Genomic DNA, 20,557 nt, shown 5'->3' on the forward strand with positions numbered 1-20,557 from the left:
CTAGTGTTCATCTCTCCATGCCCTCCTACCCCCTGAGCTGTCCCTGTGTGCATAAGCAGCCCTTCTTTCTCCCATGATTGTTCTCTCCAAGGAATGTATCTACCTGAGGTAAATGTTCAACTCATATGCCTGTCTTTTGTTTGGATGGAAACCCTGGGTGTGGGTTCAATTCCAGACCTGAAGGGCACCTAGGGGCTATAGTCTCAGTTGTCCCAGCAGGCTCTATCAGACCAGCAAAGCTGGTGCTCCCTTCCCTTTTGTTTTCTCCAGATGATTTTGAGTTTTTGTCCACATTGTTGTCCCTCTCTATCAAGGATCTCCTACATAGATCCTTTTCCAAGTGGATGACAGTGGTAGCTGGGCACCATCTGGTTCTTCTGGTCTCATAGTTGAATAGGCTGCAGGTCACATGATGTACCAGTCACTAGGACTAATTCTTTCCAAGGGTAATTAGTGATAAGTTTGAATTTGTTGCTGTCATTTTGTTATGTGTTTTTTCAGGGTGTTCCTGGTTTCTTTGTTCCATATTATTTTCTGTGCTGAGCTCATTATGTTTATGAATCATGTTATCATTTCCTTTGTTGCTGTTGTTTTAGTATATGCTAAATACTTGTGCTTGTCCTCTTTTCTATTGTGATGTGAAGGTTTATCATTTTTCTTTGAGGTTACCCTATAATTTATAATTTTTTCCCCAAGTGTAGATCCATCCGTTCTATCTTGCAACTCTCTTAACTTCCTCACAATTTAGAGGTTCTGTAACTACACACTCTTTCCTTCTTTTTGTTTGTAGTTGTCCTCACTTGCTAATTGATGTCTCTGGTTCTCTCTTTACAATATTGTAAACTCATTTTACTTTGGATATGTCCGTAGCTCTGTTTTCTGGGATATGTCATTTTGTGTATTAGTGGTCAGTTGTTATTTGCTATTTTTGGTTCTCTGTTCAAAGGACTCCCTTCAGCATCTCTTATAAGGTTAGTCTGGCTTTAACAAACTCCCTTAGTTTCTGCTTATCTGGAAATCTCCTAATTTCACCATCATATTTGAGGGGCAATTTGGCCAGGTTTACAATTCTTGGTTGAAAATTTTTCTCTTTCAGTGTTTTATACATTCCATCCCATTGCCTTAGTGCTTGCATGGTTTCTGCTGAGAAATAAGACCTTATTCTGACTGGCTGACTTATGTAAGTAACTTTTTGTTTTTCCCATGCTGCTTTCAGGATCCTGTCTTTTTCTTTGGTTTCGGTAAGTTTGATGATGACATGTCTTGGTGATTTTCTTTTGGGGTCTATACTGTTTGGGGTGCATTGGACTTCCTGAATGGATGTATTCTCATCTTTCATCATATGAGAGAAGTTCTTGTCCAGCAAATCTTGGACAATTTTATCAGTGGTTTTGTTTTGCTCTTCCTATTCTGGAATTCCAATGACACATAAGTCATTCCTTTTGATGGTATCCCACATGAACCTTAGGCTTTCTTCATTTTGTTGATTTTTTTTTCCCTCATTGATTCCTTTTCAAAGAAGTATTCAGGTATTTGTCTTCAATCCCTTTAAGTCTGTCTTCCATTGCATCAATTCTACTTCTTTGCCCTTCAAATGTATTATCTATTTCTGACAATTTAATATTAATCTTCTGGATTTCTATCTGTAGATTTAGAATCCTTTCTAATTTTTCATTTATTTTGTCATTTTGTCTTTTTATTTTCTTTCAAAATTCTTCTAAATTTTTTCTGTGTTTTCTTTGATCTGTCTCTCAGTCCTTTGAAGATATCTAAATATAATTCTTTTGAATGCCTTATCAGAGAGTTCCAATTCTGCTTCTTCCTCAGGGATGTGTTCTTGGTCTGTATCCTGCTCGTTTTTTTCTACCACTTTATCCTACTTCTTTGTGTGAACTGTGATGGTCTATTGTCTCCGAGGCATTGTGGCATTGTTGTATTATGATCTCTGTCAATTGTTTGGGAAGATCTGCCAAGGGTGATTCAGGCTTTTCTTGGTGGTTTTTTATCATTGGCCCATTGGTGGAGGAGGTAGTGGTTCTCATTCAGTAAGTGAAGTTGCAGGAGTTGCGGGTATAATTATGTGTTATGGGTCTGTTGCTGTCTTCCACTCAGTTAGACAAAAATTACAATTGAATAACCATCAAAAAACTAAAAGCACATGGACAAAAAACACACCATGTAATCACGCAGGAACAGTAACAAAAAAAGGAAAAGAAGGAGAATAAACAAGAAAACCTGCAATATCTGGGGATAGGGCACTAAGAGAAAAAAGGCAGAGAAGGAGAAAATGAAGGAAAATAAAATGGGAAAAATGCAAAAAGAAAAACAAGGAACAGGGTTAACCATGAGATAAAAAGTGGGGAAAAAAATCTATAAAAAACTTAAATGCTGGTATGCGGCATTAGAGATGGCAGGAGCAGAGCTGAGAGACCAGCACGAGAGATGGCAGTAGCAGAGCCCACAGACTGGCATTAAACAGCAGCAGGATTACCATCTCACAGAGAAGAAAGCCAGGTGCCATTACACAGGTGGCTTACTGGCAGAGTGGATTGTCTTCAGGCATTAATTGGTAGAATTGACTGGCTTGAAATGGAGTAGCAGGTTGGCCAGCCTATGGAGCAAGAAAACTGAGTGCTTTTGGGGCAGGAAAATTTCCAGTGGAGTGGGTTGTTGTTCTGGTTACCTAGTACAGCTCTGACAGGAATATGCCACAAATGGGATGACCTTAACAAACAGGAATTTATTCTCTCACAGTTTGGAGGCTTTAAATCCAAGTACAACATGCCAAGCTCTAGGGGCTGGGTGAAAGTCCCTCAACCTTGGGGTTCAGCTCTGCCTCCTGCTCCCAGCCCACTGGATCTAGAGGCTTTTCTTCACTCAGACAGCTGCTGGATGCTGAGACTGACAAACCTGAGTTTGACAAGTAAAAAGGCACAGTCCCGATGATACCAAACCACATGGCAGGCCACTAAGTCCATTGAATGTCCCGAAGTCAGTAGAGCATAGCAGGCTGCTGAACAATGACACGGCTACATGCAGGTTTCAAGCATGCCATTAACCAAGACTATCTCCAAGGCTTCTCCTTATATACAGGAAGCTGACCATATCCAAAAGGCAGCTACTCAGCTGCTGTGGTAGATCCTACCATGGAGTTGATTGCCAGTCTCATCATGGGGCATAACTACCACCAGCTGCCCAGCCACTCAACAAGGCCCAGCTACATTGACACACAAACATAACCACCACAGTTGCCTTTGGCATTAATTGGCAGAAGCTGAGACACCAAGGAAACAGAAGCAGACTTGCCTCAGACTGAAAGGGTAGGACCATGGCCTTTGGGGGTGGAAGTACCAGAGCCTTTAGGTTTCAAAGAGCCAGACCTTCGTCAACTTGGTTCTGGAATATACGGTTGCTTGTTCATGTGAGGCAGAGGGATGGAGCCATAGCCACTGCCCAAGAGTGGGTATGGGGTTGCTATGCCCAAGATGGAGAGGAACGGGCCTGCCTGCTGAAAGGGTTGAGGTAACCACTCAGGAACTAGGGACTAGAGTCACCCAGTGGAGAAGACCTGTACAGATATGACCCATTGAATATCTGTACAGGTGCCAAGTTGACAAGGGGTGGAACTGTGGTGGTTATGTTTGTGTGTCAACTTGGCTGGGCCTGGTGGAGTAGCTGGGCAGCTAGTGGTAGTTATTCCCCATGAGGAGACTGGCAATCAAGTCCATGATGGGATCTACCACAAGCAGCTGAGTAGCTGCTGTGTGTGTGTGGTCTGCTTCCCATGTCTAAGAAGCAGCTTTCGTAATGGTCTCTAGCTTATGGAACATTGAACCCTGCATGTAGCTGTGTCATTGTCGAGCAAGATTCCATGATCTGTCAACCTTGGGACTTAAAATGGATTTGAATTAATGACCTGCTGTGTGATTTGGTAATATTGGGACTGTGCCTTTTTACTTGTCAACCTTGGGTTTGGCAGCCTCACCAACCAGCAGCTGTCTCTGAGTGAAGAAAACCCTCTAGCTTCAGTGGGCTGGGAGCAGGAGGCAGACTGAAGCTGAGGAGTGAAAGCCCCTCATCCTGGCACTTTGAACTTGAACTTAAAGCCTTCAAACTGTTAGAGAATAAACTCCTGTTTGTGAAGGCCATTCCATTTGTGATATATTCTTGTCAGAGCAGCACTAGGTAACCAGAACGGTGAATCATGTCACAATGTGAATAGGGGACATTATGCTGAGTAAAATAAGTCTATCATAGAAGGACACGTACTGTGTGAGCCCATTAATGTAAAAAGACAAAGGGTTTGCTTAAGATAGGGAACTCACTTTGTAGGTTACCAGTGTGTGGAGGGAAGGGGAGGGATTAATTTTGGGCTAGTTGGGGCCCACACACTGACGTGGGTAAGGGGAAGGATGGTATAGAAAGGGTCTGTGACATGATAACATTAGGAAAAAGGAGGATACCCAATTGTACACATAAAGGATAAATGACAGATGCTACTACCAGCCAATATATGCACAATACATCATTACCATTAATACATAAACATCTACAGATAAACACATAAACATCTGAGAAGATCAGATAGGGGTCAATGAACAGGAGGAGTGTACTCTAGACCAACAATAGATTCAGTGGAGGCTAATCTTGCACAGATTCCAGTGATACAAAACACCTGCAATCCTCACAGAGACTGCAGAAGACAGACATAGAGTAGTCTCTCACACACAGCCAAACACTTCAGGAGAGAGATCCAATGGATCTTCCATCTCAGGACCATAGTGCTGGGGGACACCAGACTCAATTGACACAACAAAATACATAAAAGTCTTGTTCCTCATTCTACACTGGTGAGTAGTGACTGGGGTCTTAAAAGCTTTCAAGCAGCCATCTAAGGTGCAGCTATTGGTCTCTTATCATCGGAAATGAAGAAGAGTGGAAAATAAAAAAAGGCATTTGGAAGCAATCAGCCATAGGACAAGATGTCCCTTGAGACCAGAACTAGTTGGTGCCTGGCTACCAATGCCAACCACTCAAGAAAGAACCAAATCTGGAGATCCTGGATAGAGTGGGAGGAAAAATGTGGAACAAATTCCAAAGACTCAATGATGTCAATAATTACTAGTCAGATGGAGTCTGGTGAAACTCTCAATTCTATGGCCCTAGGATACATTAAGGGCCTGAAATAAAACACACTCCCAGGGTCTGGCTCTCAGCCCAGTAGTAAACAAGACGTACACACAGACCACTCAGCCTAGAGCAAAGCACCAACATACTCTATGGAAATCCATCCCTTGGAACAATTGACCAAGGGGCACCAGAGGGGCAACATTTGCATGGAGGAAATACAGAACCCACAGGAGTGCATAACTTTTAGGGGCACAGTGGGAGGTGGTTACTGTGCTGGCAGTGGAGGAGACTGGGTTTGGTTTGGGGATGATAGATGAGGAGGGAAACAAAATGTACACGTAAAACAAACTCTGATCTGTGTATTTCCACCTAAGCACAATTAAAAAAAAAGTAAATTAAAAGTGAATACAACATATTAACTGCACAATAAATAAATAGCTCAACATTAGAAAATCAATCAGTGTAATATACCACATTAATAGAAGAAAAGTGAAGAACCACATGAACATCTCAATGGAGACAGAGAAGGTATTTGCCAAAATGTTACCCCTTTTCATGCTTAAAAAAAAAAAATTATCAAGTTAGGAAGTAGTAGAGAAAGTCCACATGATAAATATTTATGAAAAACTCACAACTAACATCCCAATGTCACATTAAATAGCCTGACAGTTTTACCGTATGACCAAGATATCTACTTTCACAATCTCTGTTCAACATTACACTGTAAGTCCTAGCCACAGCAAATAGGCAAGACAGAAAAATAAAGGTTTCCAAACCAGAAACAAAGGAGTGTATCTACCCATCTTGACAATTGGCATGACCCTGTATTTGTTGTTGTTGTGTTGGTGGTGTGCCGTCGAGTAGGCCCCGATGCATAGCGACCCCTCCTTGGGTTTCCTAGGCAGTATCACTATGGAAGTAGATTGCCCCATTTTCCTTCCGAGGAGTGGCTGGTGAGTTTGAACCACCAGCTTTCTGGGTAGCAGTCAAGTGCCTGAGCCGCTATGCTAACAGAGCTCCTGTATTTAGAAGAGACCAAAGATTCCCAAAGGAAGTTTGCAAAGCTAATGACTGAGTTCAGGGAAGTGGCAGAAACAAGGTCAACACAGAAAAATCTGTTGGGTTTTAAGCATCAATAATGTGTAATCTGAAACAAAAACTGAGGAAACAGTTACATTTACAACACCATCTATAAAATTAACAAAGGAAAGTGAGAAAATTGTATGGTGAAAACAAGAAAACATTTCTAAAACTAATTAAAGAATACCTAAGTAGATGCAATGACATTCTTTGTGTATGGATTTGAGGACTTGTTATTTTTAATATGCCAATACTACTTAGAACATCTATAGATTTGACACAACCCCACCGTGTTTCAACAGCCTTCTTGGCAGAATACCCAAATTTAAATGGACTTGAAAGGGCTCCAAGAAACCGAAGGTGTCTTTGAAAAGAAGATATTTAGGAAAACTCACACCTCCCAACTTGAAAACATATTATAAAGCTGCGGTAAGCAAACAAGCGGGTGTTGGTATAATGTTAGACATATAGACTAATAGAATAAAATCAAGAGTCCAGATATAACAAAACAAAACAAAACATTAAATCCACCCATGGTGGAGTAACTGGATTTCCACAAGCAAAAGAATTTACCTGAATCATAAACCAAACAGCATATAAGAAAACTCATTCAAAATGGTTCAAACACCAAAATGTAAGAACTAAATCCAGAAATCTCTTATAAGAAAACAAAGGGGTAATAGTTTAGGACCTCAGTCTGACAATGGGTTATAAGATATAACATCAAAAGCAGGGGAAACAAAAGAATACTTAGCTGAATGTCATGAAAATTGAAAGCTTTTGTGCATCAAAGGACTCTGTTCACAAAATGAAGAGACAATCTACATATTGGAAGAAAATCTGAGGGAATCATAGATTTGGTTATGGTGTGATATGTAGGTATAGAAACAACTAAAATGGTTATGATTCCAAAAGCAGAAAACATCAGGTGTTGATGATTATGTGGAGAAACTGGAGTCCTTATTCACATTGCTTGTGGGGTTGTAAAATGGTACAGCTGCTGTGGAAAACAGTTGGGTGGTTTCCTCAAAAGATGTACCTACAGGGATCTCAGACCTCTGGCAAGATGGGGAAATAGACAGACAAGGTACAAAGAGTCTCTACAACAACAACAAATAAAAAACAAATGAGAAATCAACTGAAACAGATATAGAATAGAATCCTGGAACATTAAGCTTCAAGGAAAGGATGAAGAAGCAGATTAAATACTGACTAGGATAAGAAACTGAAATCAAACATTAATAAGGAAAGAAACAGAGTTGTGTACTGTCAGCTGGCTTGACAAGGCTACCATTGTGAATATTTACAAGCGGCATTCTGCTCTCGGAAGCAACTTGATAATTGGCTCTGCTTGCCAAGAACTGCAGGGGCAACCATACCAGTGGCTGCTGACCATACAGGTGTATCATTTCCCTTGGTCTCATTGTACCGCGGTGAGTGGAGGTGTGGTTATCCCCAAACCCCACCCACCTTCTGAACCAGCAGGAATTACATGCTGGACCAGGAGCCCTGCCACCAGTTGCCTTCTTGGCAGGTAGAACTGGTCCCATGACTAGATTCCCTGCTCCTAACCATCTTTTGGGCCAGTAGGAACTTTCTTTGAGACCAGGTACCCTACACACAGAAGACTTTTGGTATGGCAGGAATTTTTTCTGGGAACAGGACCCTGTTAAAAGTTACCTTTTGTGACAGAAGGGATTTTGTATGGGACCAGATGCCCTGACCACAGCTACTTTTTGAGCCAGTAGGAACTCCTTCTGTAACCAGTTGCCTCACTCCCAATTACTTTTTGTACTGGCAGGAACTTTTTCCTCCTTTCCTTCTTTTTATTTATTTATTCTCTTTCCTTTCCCTGGTTTATGTTTTTCCTCCCCCATTTTCTTGGTTCCCTCCTTTCTTTCTTTTCCCAATGCTCCAAGATACATATTTTTCTCTCTATCTTCCTTTTATTCTCTTTCCTTTGTTTCCTTTTCATTTATTGTATTTTGTGTGTGTGTGTGTGTGGTTGTTCTTTTCTTTTTGTGCTTTTTTTTTTTTAATGCTGTTTGTATTTTTTGTGTTCTTGTTGTTATTTTTTTTTAATGTGCGTGTTTTGTCCCAGCAGTAGGCAGCAACTCTACTCACATTACTCAACCACATATGTGTATAACACATACACGCATACATACAACAGTTGATTCTGATAGTTTCTCAAGCTCAGTTTCGGCTTTTGTGGGGCCTTGGACTTCTGGTGGTTACTATTCTGCCATTTTCGGTTACATCAACTTTCACTTACATTTATTTATCTCTCCAGTAAGTTATAAAGCTTTAAAATCAAAAAGTGTATTTTATTTATCTCAGTGAAACAGCAAAGACTTGCAGCCACTTTTAGATCTATCTTAACCTTCATACAAGGTAATCTATGTTTTAAATAACATAATATCTTAAATACAGCCAGCAAAGAGTAAAAGTTTGGCTCTTCATTAAATAAATCATTATTTTTCTGAAATGAATTATAATTCTGTTTTCTAACAAGGGAAGAAGGAGTTTCTGGTCTTTGTTTCAAAAACATTGTTGTTGTTGATGTTTAATGAGATTTGAGTTCAATATAGAAGAAACTAAGGCAGCTATTGGAGCAGGTGAATATCTGTTAAACCGTTATAACTGTGAGTTACTAAAAATGATAACATTTTGCTTCTCTTTTAGAGGATAAAGTATTGAGAATACACCCATCACCATTAGCTACTGTTAGAGCTAGTGTACTCATCAAAAGTCCAAAGGGTAAAGATGTGGGAATGATGATATATCTTTTTTTTGTAATGAGGAATTAAAACACAAAATCTCGAAGACTAAGATCAATCAAATCAAGATGAAAGAAACAGGATTTGGTTTCTCCTTGATCTGAAATCCTCTTTTTCCTTTTTGACACTTTTATAGTTAAATCTTCTTCTGTTTTTTTTTTTTTTTAATACATTTTATTGAAATATAATATATGTACAGCAAAATACAAAAAAAGTTAAGTGACTTGGGCCAATGCTTTTTTTTTTTCTTTTTTTCAGTGTTCCTTCTTCTTCCCTCCCACCTCCCACCTCTGGTAACCAACAAAGAAAGTTTCCTTCCATCTATAAAACTTTCCTTGACTTTTTACAATGATGAATTAATAATATATTTGTCCTTCTGTGATTGACTTATTTCACTCAGAATAATGTCCTCCAAGTTCATCCATGTTATGCAATATCTTGCAGATTCTACATTATTCTTAATTTTGCATACTATTCCATTTGTGTCTTTGTACCATAATTTGCTTATCCATTCTTCTGTTGAAGGGCACATACTTTGTTTCCATGTTTTGCTATTGTAAATAGCGCTGTGATGAACATGTGTGTGCATGTATCTGCTCTTCTCCTGGCTCTCACTTCTTTAGGATATATACCTAGTAATGGGGTTACTAGGTCAAATAGTATCTCCAATTCCAGATTTTTAAGGAATCGCATACTGATTTCCACAGTGGTTTTATCACTTCAAAGTCCCAACAGCAGTGTATGTGAGTCCCAATCCCTCCACATCCCTGCCAGTGCTTGTTATTTTCTGTCTCATTGAACCTTGCCATCAGTGCTGGGTTGAGACTGTATCTCATTATTGTTTGGATTTGTATCTCTCTGATGGCCAATGATCGTGAGCATCTCTTCATGTATTTGCTGGCCATCTGAATATCCTCCTTGATGAAGTGTCTATTCATGTCTTCTGCCCATTTTTCAATTGGATTGTTAATTCCTTTGGTATTGAGACACTGGAGTTTTCTATACATGTCAGTGAAAAGTCCCTTGCCAGATATGTAATCATCGACAAATATGAATTTGTTGCTGTCATTTTTGTTATATGCTTCTTCATAGTGCTGATTTCTTTGTTCCATATAATTTTCTATGTGAGCTTGTTTTATTTATGGATCATGTTATCACTTCCTTCATTGCTATTGTTTTAGTATTTACTAAATATTTATGCTGGTCTTCTTTTTTATTTTGATGTGAAGGTTTATAATTTTTCTTCGAGGTTACCCTGTGATTTATAGTTTTCTTCCCAAGTTTAGAACAGTCTGTTCTCTCTTGCAGTTGTCTTGACTTCTGTACCATCTAGAAGTTCTATAACTACACAGTTTTTTCCCTCTTTTCAGTTTGTAGTTGTCTTCATTTGTCAATTGATGTCTCTGGTTCCCCGCTACAATCCTGTAGCCTTATTTACTCTGGATACTCCATAGCTGGGCTTGTTTCTGGATTATGTCATCATGTGTGTTAACGGTCAGTTGTTGTTTGCTATTGTTGGTTCTCTGTCCAAAGGACTCCTTGTAGCATCTCTTGGAAGGCTGGTCTGGTTTGAACAAATTCCCTTAATTTCTGCTTATCTAGAAATATGCTAATTTCCCCATCATACTTGAGGGACAATTTTCCTGGGTACATAATTCTTGGTTGGAAATGTTTTTCTTTCAGGGTCTCCAGGGACCATTCCCTGGAGAAGTGTCATGCTTGGTAAGGTGGAGGATCAACAAAAGAGGAGAAGAAACTCAACGAGGTGGATTGACACGGTGGTGGTGGCAATGGGCTCAAGTGTAACAAGAATCTGGGCTCAAGTGTAACAAGAATTGTGGAGCTGGCTTAGGACCAGGTGGTGTTTTGTTCTGCTGTACATATGGTCACTATGAGTCAGAGATGACTGGATGACAGCTAACAACAACAACAGCCCATTGTCTTCTCACCTGCATAATCTCTGCTGAGAAATCGAGTTTAGTTTTATTGGTTGTTCCTTGTAGGTAAGTTTTCATTTTTCCCGTGCTGTTTTCATGATTCTTTCTTTGTCTTTGGTTTTTGGTGAGTTTGATGATGTTTGATGATTTGTCTTGGTGATTTTCTTTTGGGGTCTATCCTGTTTGGGGTTTGTTGGACTTCCTGAATGGATATATTCTCATCTTTCATCAAAACAGGAAAATTCCCTTCCAACAAATCTTCAACAATTTTCTCTGTCATTTTATTTGTCTCTTCTTGTTTTGAATTGTTTTGCTTGAATTCTGATTACACATAGGTTATTCTTTTTGATTTGATCCTACATGAACCTTAGGCTTTCTTCATTTTGTTTTGATCTTTCTTCTGACTGATACCTTTCCAAAGAACTATGGGACCTCTGGTATCATAGTGGCTAAGGCACTTGACTGCTAATCACCAGCCACTCCTTGGAAGGTAGATGGGGCAATCTACTTCTGTAGTGATACTGGCTCAGAAACCCAAGGAGGGGTCTCTATGAGTTGGGTCTGACTCGATGGCACATAACAACAACAGTTCAGGTATTTGCTTTCAATCTCACAAATTCTGTCTTCCATTGACTTAATTATACTCATTGCCTGTTCAATATCTTACCTATATCTGAATATTTAGTATTAATCTTTTGGATTTCTTTGGGTAGATTTTGTATCATTTCTAATTTTTCATTTATTTGGTCATTTTGTTCTTGTATTGTCTTTTGAAATTGTTGTAGGGTTTTCTCTGTGTTTTCCTCAGTTTTATCAGTGTTTCCTTGATCTACCTCTCAATTTGTTGAAGATACCTAAATATAATTATTTTGAACTCCTTATTAGGGAGTTCCAATGCTGCATCTTCCTCAGGGACATGTTTTGGTTCTGAACCCTGGTCCCTTGTTTCTCCTGCTTTATCTTGCTTCTTTTTGTGAACTGTGATGTTCTATTGTCTCTGAGGCATTGTGACATTTTTATTTACATTTAATTGGTGATTGTACATTGGAGTGACTTGCCCATGATTTTTGTTTTCTTTGGCTTGTATGTTCTCTATGTAAGCAGAGTACTGTGCTGTGCTCCTCTATGCACTAGCAGACAGCACTTATACATGCACCACCTGCTTCCTTTCCTGTTGCCAGCTTCTCGTATGTCTCTGCCCTCTGTGGTAAACATAGACTACTTTTTAGGGCTGTGGAATCAAAATGAGAATTCTGTCACTTTAAAATCCAAAATGACTGCCACTTGTAAATATTTAAAATGGCTGCTCCCTCAGTAACTTTGTATACCCAAAATGGTCACCGCTTGTAAATGTTCAAAATGACTGTATCCTCAGTCACTTTGAATATCCAAAATGGCTGCTGCATGTAAACAATAAAAATGTCTGTGCCCTCTAGACAGTGGAAAGTCCACAGCTCAGGTTGTCTCCCTCCTTGATGCTTCCCTTCCTAGTTATAGGATACCAGCACAGTCATCCCTGTAGCCCTTTGCAACCAGGGCTGACCTTCAGGTCAGTTCTCAGGTCCCAACACCACTTGGAAATATTCAGGCTGTTGGTCCCATCAAAGTAGCTGATAGTCTGCAACTCTGACCATCTGTGTACTCACTGTTTTTATTCAGGTTTTTGCACTAGTTGGTGTCTAATCCACTTCTGTATAGTTTATTTCAAAGCTCGGGGCTCCAGGATTATATTCTTTTTCTCTATCAATTAGTTTCCCTTTTCTTTGTTGAAGACGGTCTGTGTCACTTTTCTGCCTATTCCTCCATCTTACCAGAAGTCTGGAATCCAATTGATTTTTGTACTTTGTTATTGTATCCTGCCACTATGCTAAACTTCTCAATTAGTTTCATTAGTTTTTTGCTGAGCCTCTTGGGTTTTCTATGCATAGAATCATATCATCAGCAAATAAGGATGGTTTTACTTCTTCATTTCCAATTTGGATGCCTTTGATTTCCCTTTCTTGCCTTATTTCCTTGGCTAGGACTTCCAATACAATGTTGAATAGAAGTGGTGATAGAAGGTCATCCTTTTCTAGTTCTTGTTCACAAGGGAAGTGGTTTCAGTTTCTCTCCATTGAGAATAATGTTGGCTGTTGGTTTTTAATATATGCCCTTTATTATGTTGAAGAATGTACCTTCTATTCCTATTTTGCTGAGAGTTTTGATCAGGAATGGATATTGGATTATATCAAATACCTTTTCTGTATTGATTGATTTGATCATATACTTCATTTCCTTTGTTTTGTTTATGTAATGCACGACATTGATTGTTTTTCTAATGTTGAACCATCTTTGAGTACCTGCTACGAACTCTACTTGGTCATAATTTTTTTTTTTTTTTTCATAATGTTGCTGGGATCTATTGGCTAGTATTTTGTTGAAGATTTTTGCATCTGTATTCATGAAGGATATTGGTCTGTAGTTTTCCTTTTAAGTGATGTCTGCCTGGTTTTGGTATCAGGGTTATGCTTGCTTCCTAAAATGAATTTGGGAGGATTTCATCCTTTTATATGTTCTGGAATAGTTTGAGTAATAGTAATGTCACTTCTTCTCTGAACATTCAGTAGAATTTGCCAGTGAAATTGTCTGGGCCAGGGCTTTTGTTATTGTTGTTGTCAGTAATTTTTTTTTTTTTTTTTAATGATCTACTCAATTTGTTCCTTTGTTAAGGGCCTGTTTAAATTTTCCACCTGTTAATATAGGTAAGTAGGACATCTGTCCATTTTTTTCTAGATTTTCAAATTTCTTGGACTGTCTTTCTTCATAGTATCCTGATATTATCCTTCTAATTTCTGCTGGTTCTCTGTGGTGTTGCCCAATTCATTTCTTATTCATGTTATTTATATTCTCTCCTTCTTTTCATTTGTTAAATTTGCCAGCGTTTTGTCAATTTTGTTAATCTTTTCAAAGAACCAACTTCCAGTCTTTTTTATTTTTTTCTATTATCTTCCTATTTTCTGTTTCATTTATTTCTGCTCAAATTTTTATTATTTCCTTTGATCTTGTGACTATATTGTTGTTGTTGTTGTTACATTCCATCAAGTCAGACCTGACTCATAGAGACCCCTCCTTGTGTTTCCAAGGAGGTATCATTATAGAAGTAGATTGCCCAACCTTCCTTCCAGGGAGTGGCTGGGGCGTTTGAACCACCAGCCTTCTAGTTAGCCATCAAGTGCCTTAGGCACTATGCTACCAGAGCTGGTGACTATAGGCTTTTATTTTATTGCCACTCTTTCCCTAATTGTTGGAGATTATAGCTTAAGGTTTGATTTTGGCTTTTTCTTCTCTTTTGATGTATGCATTTATTGCTATAAATTGGCTGGTGATCACTGCTTTTGCTGTGTCCCCAAAATTTTGGTATGTTGTGTTTTCATTCTCGTTTGATTCAAGGAATTTTCCACTTTCATTTATTATTTCTTGCATTACTCAATCATTGTCAAGGAGGGTGTTATTTGGTTTCCATGTGTTTGCTCTTTTTCTATTGACCTTATTGTTGGTTTCTAATTTTTCAGCATTGTGATCTGCAAAGATGCTTTGTAGTATTTCAGTGCTTTTGAATTTATTTAGGCTTGTTTTGTGGTCTAACATAAGGTCTGTCTTGGAGAATGTTTCATGTCCACTGGAAAAGAATTTATATCATCCTGTTGTGGGAGTGCTCTGTAGATGCTTTAAGGTCAAGTTGGTGGATTGTATTGTTTAGTTCTTCTGTTTCTTTGTGGAGTTTCTTTCTGGTTGTTCTATCTGTAATTGAAAGTGGTGTACTAGAATGTTAACTAGGAGGCTGGTGGTTCTAACCCATCAGCCACTAATCAGAAGGAAGATTGAGCCATAGAGATACTGCCTTGGAAACCCAAGGAAGAGTTGCTATGAACTGAATTGATTTGACGATAGTGTTTTCTTGTTTGTTTGATTTGGCACTATAACTATGGTATCATCTATCTGTCTCTTCATTTCTGTTAGAGTCTTGTTTATGTATTTTGGGGCTTTTTCATTGGGTCCATAGATATTTATTATTGTTATGTCCTCTTGTTCAGTCGATCAGTTAAATATTATATAATGTACTTCCTTGTTTATTATGGTAGTTTTTGTCTTAAAGTCAATTTTATCAGAAATTAGTGTTGCCACTCCCGCTTTTTTATGGTTGCCATTTGTTTGCTGTATCTTTTTCTGACTTTTAATTTTTAATCTATTTTTTTTTTAATCATTCTAAGGTGTGTCTCTTGTAGACAGCATATTGATGGGTTACATTTTCTAATCCAATCTGCAATTCTCCATTTCTTGAGTGGTGTATTTAATCCAATGACATTCAGTGTAATTATCAACAAGTATGAATCTGTTGCTGTCATTTTGTTATGTGCTTTTTCATGGTGTTACCCATTACTTTGTTCCATATAATTTTTTGTGCTGAGCTCATTTTATTTGACTCATGTTATCACTTCCTTCATTGCTATTGTTTTAGTATTTGCTAATTTTTTCTTTCTGGTCCTCTTTTTTATTTCAATCTGAGGGTTTATCATTTTTCTTTCAGGTTACCTTCTGATTTATAATTTTCATCCCAAGTTTAGAATAGTCTGTTCTATCTTGCAGTTGTCTTGACTTCTCTACCATTTAGAAATTCTGTAACTACACATTTGTTTTCCCTCTTTTTGGTTTGTAGTTGTCCTCCTTTGTCAATTGGTGTCTCTGGTTCCCTGTTTACAATCTTGTAGGCTTATTTACTTTGAATACTTCCAAAACCGAGTTGGTTTCTGATTTATGTCATCATGTGTGTTAATGGTCTATTGTTGTTTGATATTGTTGGCTCTCTGTCAAAAGGACTTCCTTTAGTATCCCTCATAAGGTTGGTCTAGTTTTAACAAATTTCTTTAATTTCTGCTTATCTGGAAATATACTTATTTCACTATCATATATGAGGGACAGTTTTGCTGCCTATATAATTCTTGGTTCAAAATCCTTTTCTTTCAGGGTTTTATATGTGTCATCCCATTGTCTTCTCACCTGCATGATTTCTGCTGAGAAATCCGAGCTTAGTCTTATTGGTTGCCCCTTGTAGGCAACTTTTCCTTTTTCCTCTGCTGTATTCAGGATTCTTTCTTGGTCTATGGTTTTGGTGAGTTTGATGATGATGTGTTTTAGTGATTTTTTTTTTTTTTTTTCTCATGGTAAACCCCATTCCTTGTTTTTGGACTTCTTAAATGGATACATTTTCATCTTTCTCCATACCAGGAAAATTCTCTTCCAACAAATCTTCAACAATTTTCTCTGTGGTTTTCTTTGTCTCTTCCTGTTCTAGAATTCCATTCACAAGAAGGTTATGCCTTTTGATCGTGTCCTTCATGAACCTTAGACTTTCTTCATTTTGTTTTGATATTTTTTTCTGATTGCTCTCTTTCCAAAGAAGTATTAAGGTAGTTTTCTTCAGTCTCACTAATTCAGTCTCCAATTGATTCAGTTCTATCCCTTTGCCCATTCAATGTTTTATCTATTTCTGAAAATTTAATATTAATATTCTGGATGTCTGTTTGAAGATTTTGTATCATTTTTAAGTTTGGATTCATTTTTGTCATTTTGTTCTTGTATTGTCTTTAGAAATTGTACTAGGGTATTGTCTGCTTTTTTTTTTTTCCTCAGTTTTTCAGTGTTTTCCTTGCTCTGTCTCTCACTCTGTTGAAGATACTTAAATATAATTCTTTTGAATTCCTTCTTAAAGACTTCCAATGCTGTTTCTTCCTTAGGGATGTGTTCTGGGTCTGTATTCTGGTCCCTTGTTTCTTCTGTTTTATCTTTTTTCTTTCTTTGGACTGTGAAGCTCTGTTGTCTCCAAGACATTGTGATGTTTTTGTGTTTATATTTAACTGGTGATTGAATGTTGGAATGACATGCCCAAGACTTTCATTTTCTTTGGATGTTGTGAAAGGATACTGTGCTCCTCTATTTTTTAGTTGGAAGCACTTATATATTCACCACCTATCTCCTTTTCTGTTGTTAGTCTCTCGTATGTTCCTGGTGTCCTTGGAAAGTGGAATCTATTCCTAGATCCCTGTGATCTGAATGAGAATGCTTTCACGTTAAATATCCAAATGGCCACCGCTTGTAAGTAATCAAAATGGCTGCACCCTCTGGACAGCTGAAAGTCCACATCTTAGGTCGTTTCCCTCTTTGCTGTTTTCCTTCCTAGTCATCAGCCACAGTACAGTTGTCCCTGAAACCCCAGGGCTGACATTTACATCAATTGTCAAGTCCCAAAACCACCGGAAAATATTCAGGCTGTCAGAGTAACTGACAGTCCACAGCTCTTTCCATCTCTGTATTCACAGTTTTCATTCAGATTCTTTCACTAGTTCGTGTCTAACCCATGTCTGCATACATCCTTTCCAAGCTCAGGGCTCCAGGATTATATTCTGTATCTCTGCCAATTATTTTCTCTTTTCTTTGTTGAAGAGGATCTGTGCAGCTTCTCTGCCTATTGCACCATCCTACTGGAAGTCCTCTTCTTGTTGCTATTTTATACTGTCATTGAAACCATGTCTCAGTCTTCAGTTTGTGTAGTACAGTGAAGAAGAATGTGCCAGTAAGATCAGATTCAATTTTCATTTTATTTTTTAAAACTCCAAAGTCTTACAAACTCCATAGTCTCACCACTCATTTGGGATCTCTATTTACATGACACTTCAACAATAACAGCAAAAGGAGGCCAAAACCATAAAGCAAGACATCTTTAATTAAAAGAAAGAATCACATAAATCAGTGAGACTCAGTATGTCACTGATAGTATTTCACATCTGTAAGGACTTGAATGTGAATGTGAGACCTTCTCATGTGATTCATAACATTTTATTTTACAGACTCACTATTTGGCTGAGCTTTTGTTGTTCGGGGTGGGAGAAAAATAATAATTTAAGGCAAGGAGTAATTTGTAGCTGAGAGATATGTAAGATAAATGTACGAGGTTTCATTTTATAAACCATTAGCTACAAGGGAGAGGCTGTGGTAGTTAAGGTTGTGTGTCAATTTCACTGGCCCGGTTTTAAGTGGCTGGGAAGTCATTCCTCATGATCAGACTGGTAATTAACTCCCTGATGTGATCTAGTGGAGCAGCTGAGTAGGTTCCCTTGGGATGTGGTCTTCTTCCAATGTATAAGAAGACAGTGTAGAGAAAAGTCTCTGAGTTATTAGCATGCATGGACCCTGAATGTATCTGAGTCTTCATTCACCAGCCCACCATGTGGTCTGCCAATCAAGGGACCGTTTAACTAGTGGCCTATCTGGTTGCTTGACAATCTTGGGACTGTGCATTTTCTTGTTGACCTTGGGTTTGTCAGCCTCAGTAGCCAGCAGCTACTCAGGAAAGAGACGCATCCAGATCCACTGGGCTAGAAGAAAGAGGCAGAGCTGAAGGCCAAGGTCAAGGGACCTTCATCTAGTCCCTAGAGCTGGCACTTTGAACTCAGATGTCTAGCCTCTTAACCCGTAAAGGTCTAAGTCCTTATTTGTTCAAGCCACTAACTTGTGATATTTCTGTTAAAGTAGCCCTAAAGAACCAAAACAAAGGCATAACTTGATTCAGTGCTGAAATGTTTATAGCATGGCACTGCAAAAGGTCTAACAAAGAGCTCTGTTGTTGTGACTGAAAATGCCGCACTGTTCAGTTCTTTAGTCACTAGACCTTTATTGAGCTCTGAGTGGGGCAAAAGCTTTGCTTTTGTCTACTAACCAGAATGTTGGCAGTTGAACCCACCTAGTGGAAGCTCCATGAGGAAAACCCTGATTGTCTGCTTCCTTAAAGATCGTAGTCAAGAAAACCTTGTGTAACTTAGTTCTACTCTGCAATACATGTTGTCACCATGAGTTGGAATCAACTCTTTAATGTTAAAAAAAAAAAAAAAAAAAAAAAGATGTCACTTTGAGGACTAAGGTGTGCCTGATTCAAGCTGTAGTATTTTCAGTCAATGAATATACATGTGAAAGCTGGGAAGTGAATAAATAAGACTGACAAAGAATTGATGCTTTTGAATTATGGTGTTGAAAAAGAATACCGAATGTACCACGGAGTGACAAAGAATGAATGTATCTGTATTGGAAGAAGTACAGGGAGAATTTATCTTCATAAAAAAGGATAGGGAGAGTTGATCTCACATATTTTGGACATGTTCTAAGGAGGGACCCAGTCTCTGGAGAAGGATGTCATTCTGGGAAATTAAGAGGAATTCCCTCAATGAGACTGATTGCCATAGTGGCTAAAAACATGAGGTCAAGTACAGCAATGATTTTAAGGATGGCTCAAGACCACCAGTATTTCTGTCTGTTTGTACATTGGATTGCTGTGAGTTGGCATATAATGGCTTATAGCAACAACAACAAAAAATTTTGTTTGTTTCATTTATTTTTTTTAAATGCTACACTGTGTCAAAGGTCAGAAACTTTAAGACTGGGAAAAATGAGGTATTCCCATCAAGTTCTGGCTCTCACAGATTTGACTGTACATAATTTCATCAGGAAATTTGAGCAAAAAATTTGATTGGTGGATGATTAGATCAGAAAACCTAAGTTTTATATGAGAACAATATGTCTTCAAACATGATAAACATTAGAAAAATTGAAATCTTGCTAAGATAATCACAGATTACTGAGCCATAACTGTTAAGACTCCTGGAGGCTCGGAAAGGACATTTCTTTAATCTTCTGAAGGAGGAGCCTGATCACCTCAATAGAGTTATGTGACACAAGATGAGCTGCTTTTGGTAAGTTCCACTTTAAGACATAACTATAAGCTTCTCCGTATTTGTACCCATTTCAAAGAAAGGTGATCCCACAGAATGTGGAAATTATTGAACAATATCATTAATATCGCACGCAAGTAATATGTTACTGAAAATAATTCAAAAAACGGTTGCAGCAGTATGTTGACAGAAAACTTCCAGAGGTGCAAGCTGGATTCACAAGAGAACATGGGCAAAAGGGAAATCATAGCTGCTGTCAGATGGATCTTGGGCTTATGGCAAAGAATACCAGAAAGATGTTTACTTGTGCTTTATTGACTATGCAAAGGCATTTGATTGTGTGAATCATGTCAATTTATGGATGATAACATTGAGAAGAATGGGAATTCCTGAACACTTGATTGGACTAATGAGGAAGCTGTACCTTGACCAGGTAGCTGTAATTCGAATGGAACAAGGGTACACTGCATGGTTTAAAATCAGGAAAGGAGTTCATCAGGGTTGTACCCTTTCCCCATACTTATTCAATCTATATGCTGAGCAAATAATTTGAGAAGCTGGACTATATGAAGAAATATGTGGCATCAGGATTGGAGGAAGAATCATTAACAACCTGAGATATGCTGATGATACAACTTTGCTTGCTGAAAGTGAGGATGACTTGAGGCATTTACTGATGAAGATTTAGGAACACAGTCTGAAGTATGGATTATATCTCAATATAAGGAAGAAAAAAATCCTCACAACTGGACCAATAAGCAACATCATTATAAATGCAGAAAAGAATGAAGTTGTCAAATAATTCACATTGCTTGGTTCTACAATGGAGGCCAATGGAAGCAGCAGTCAGGACATTAGATGATGTGTACCA

Source organism: Orycteropus afer, unplaced genomic scaffold (genome assembly GCF_000298275.1).
Source record: "Orycteropus afer afer isolate SDZICR_OR568_19922 unplaced genomic scaffold, OryAfe1.0 scaffold00727, whole genome shotgun sequence".
NCBI classification, from domain to species: Eukaryota; Metazoa; Chordata; class Mammalia; order Tubulidentata; family Orycteropodidae; genus Orycteropus; species Orycteropus afer.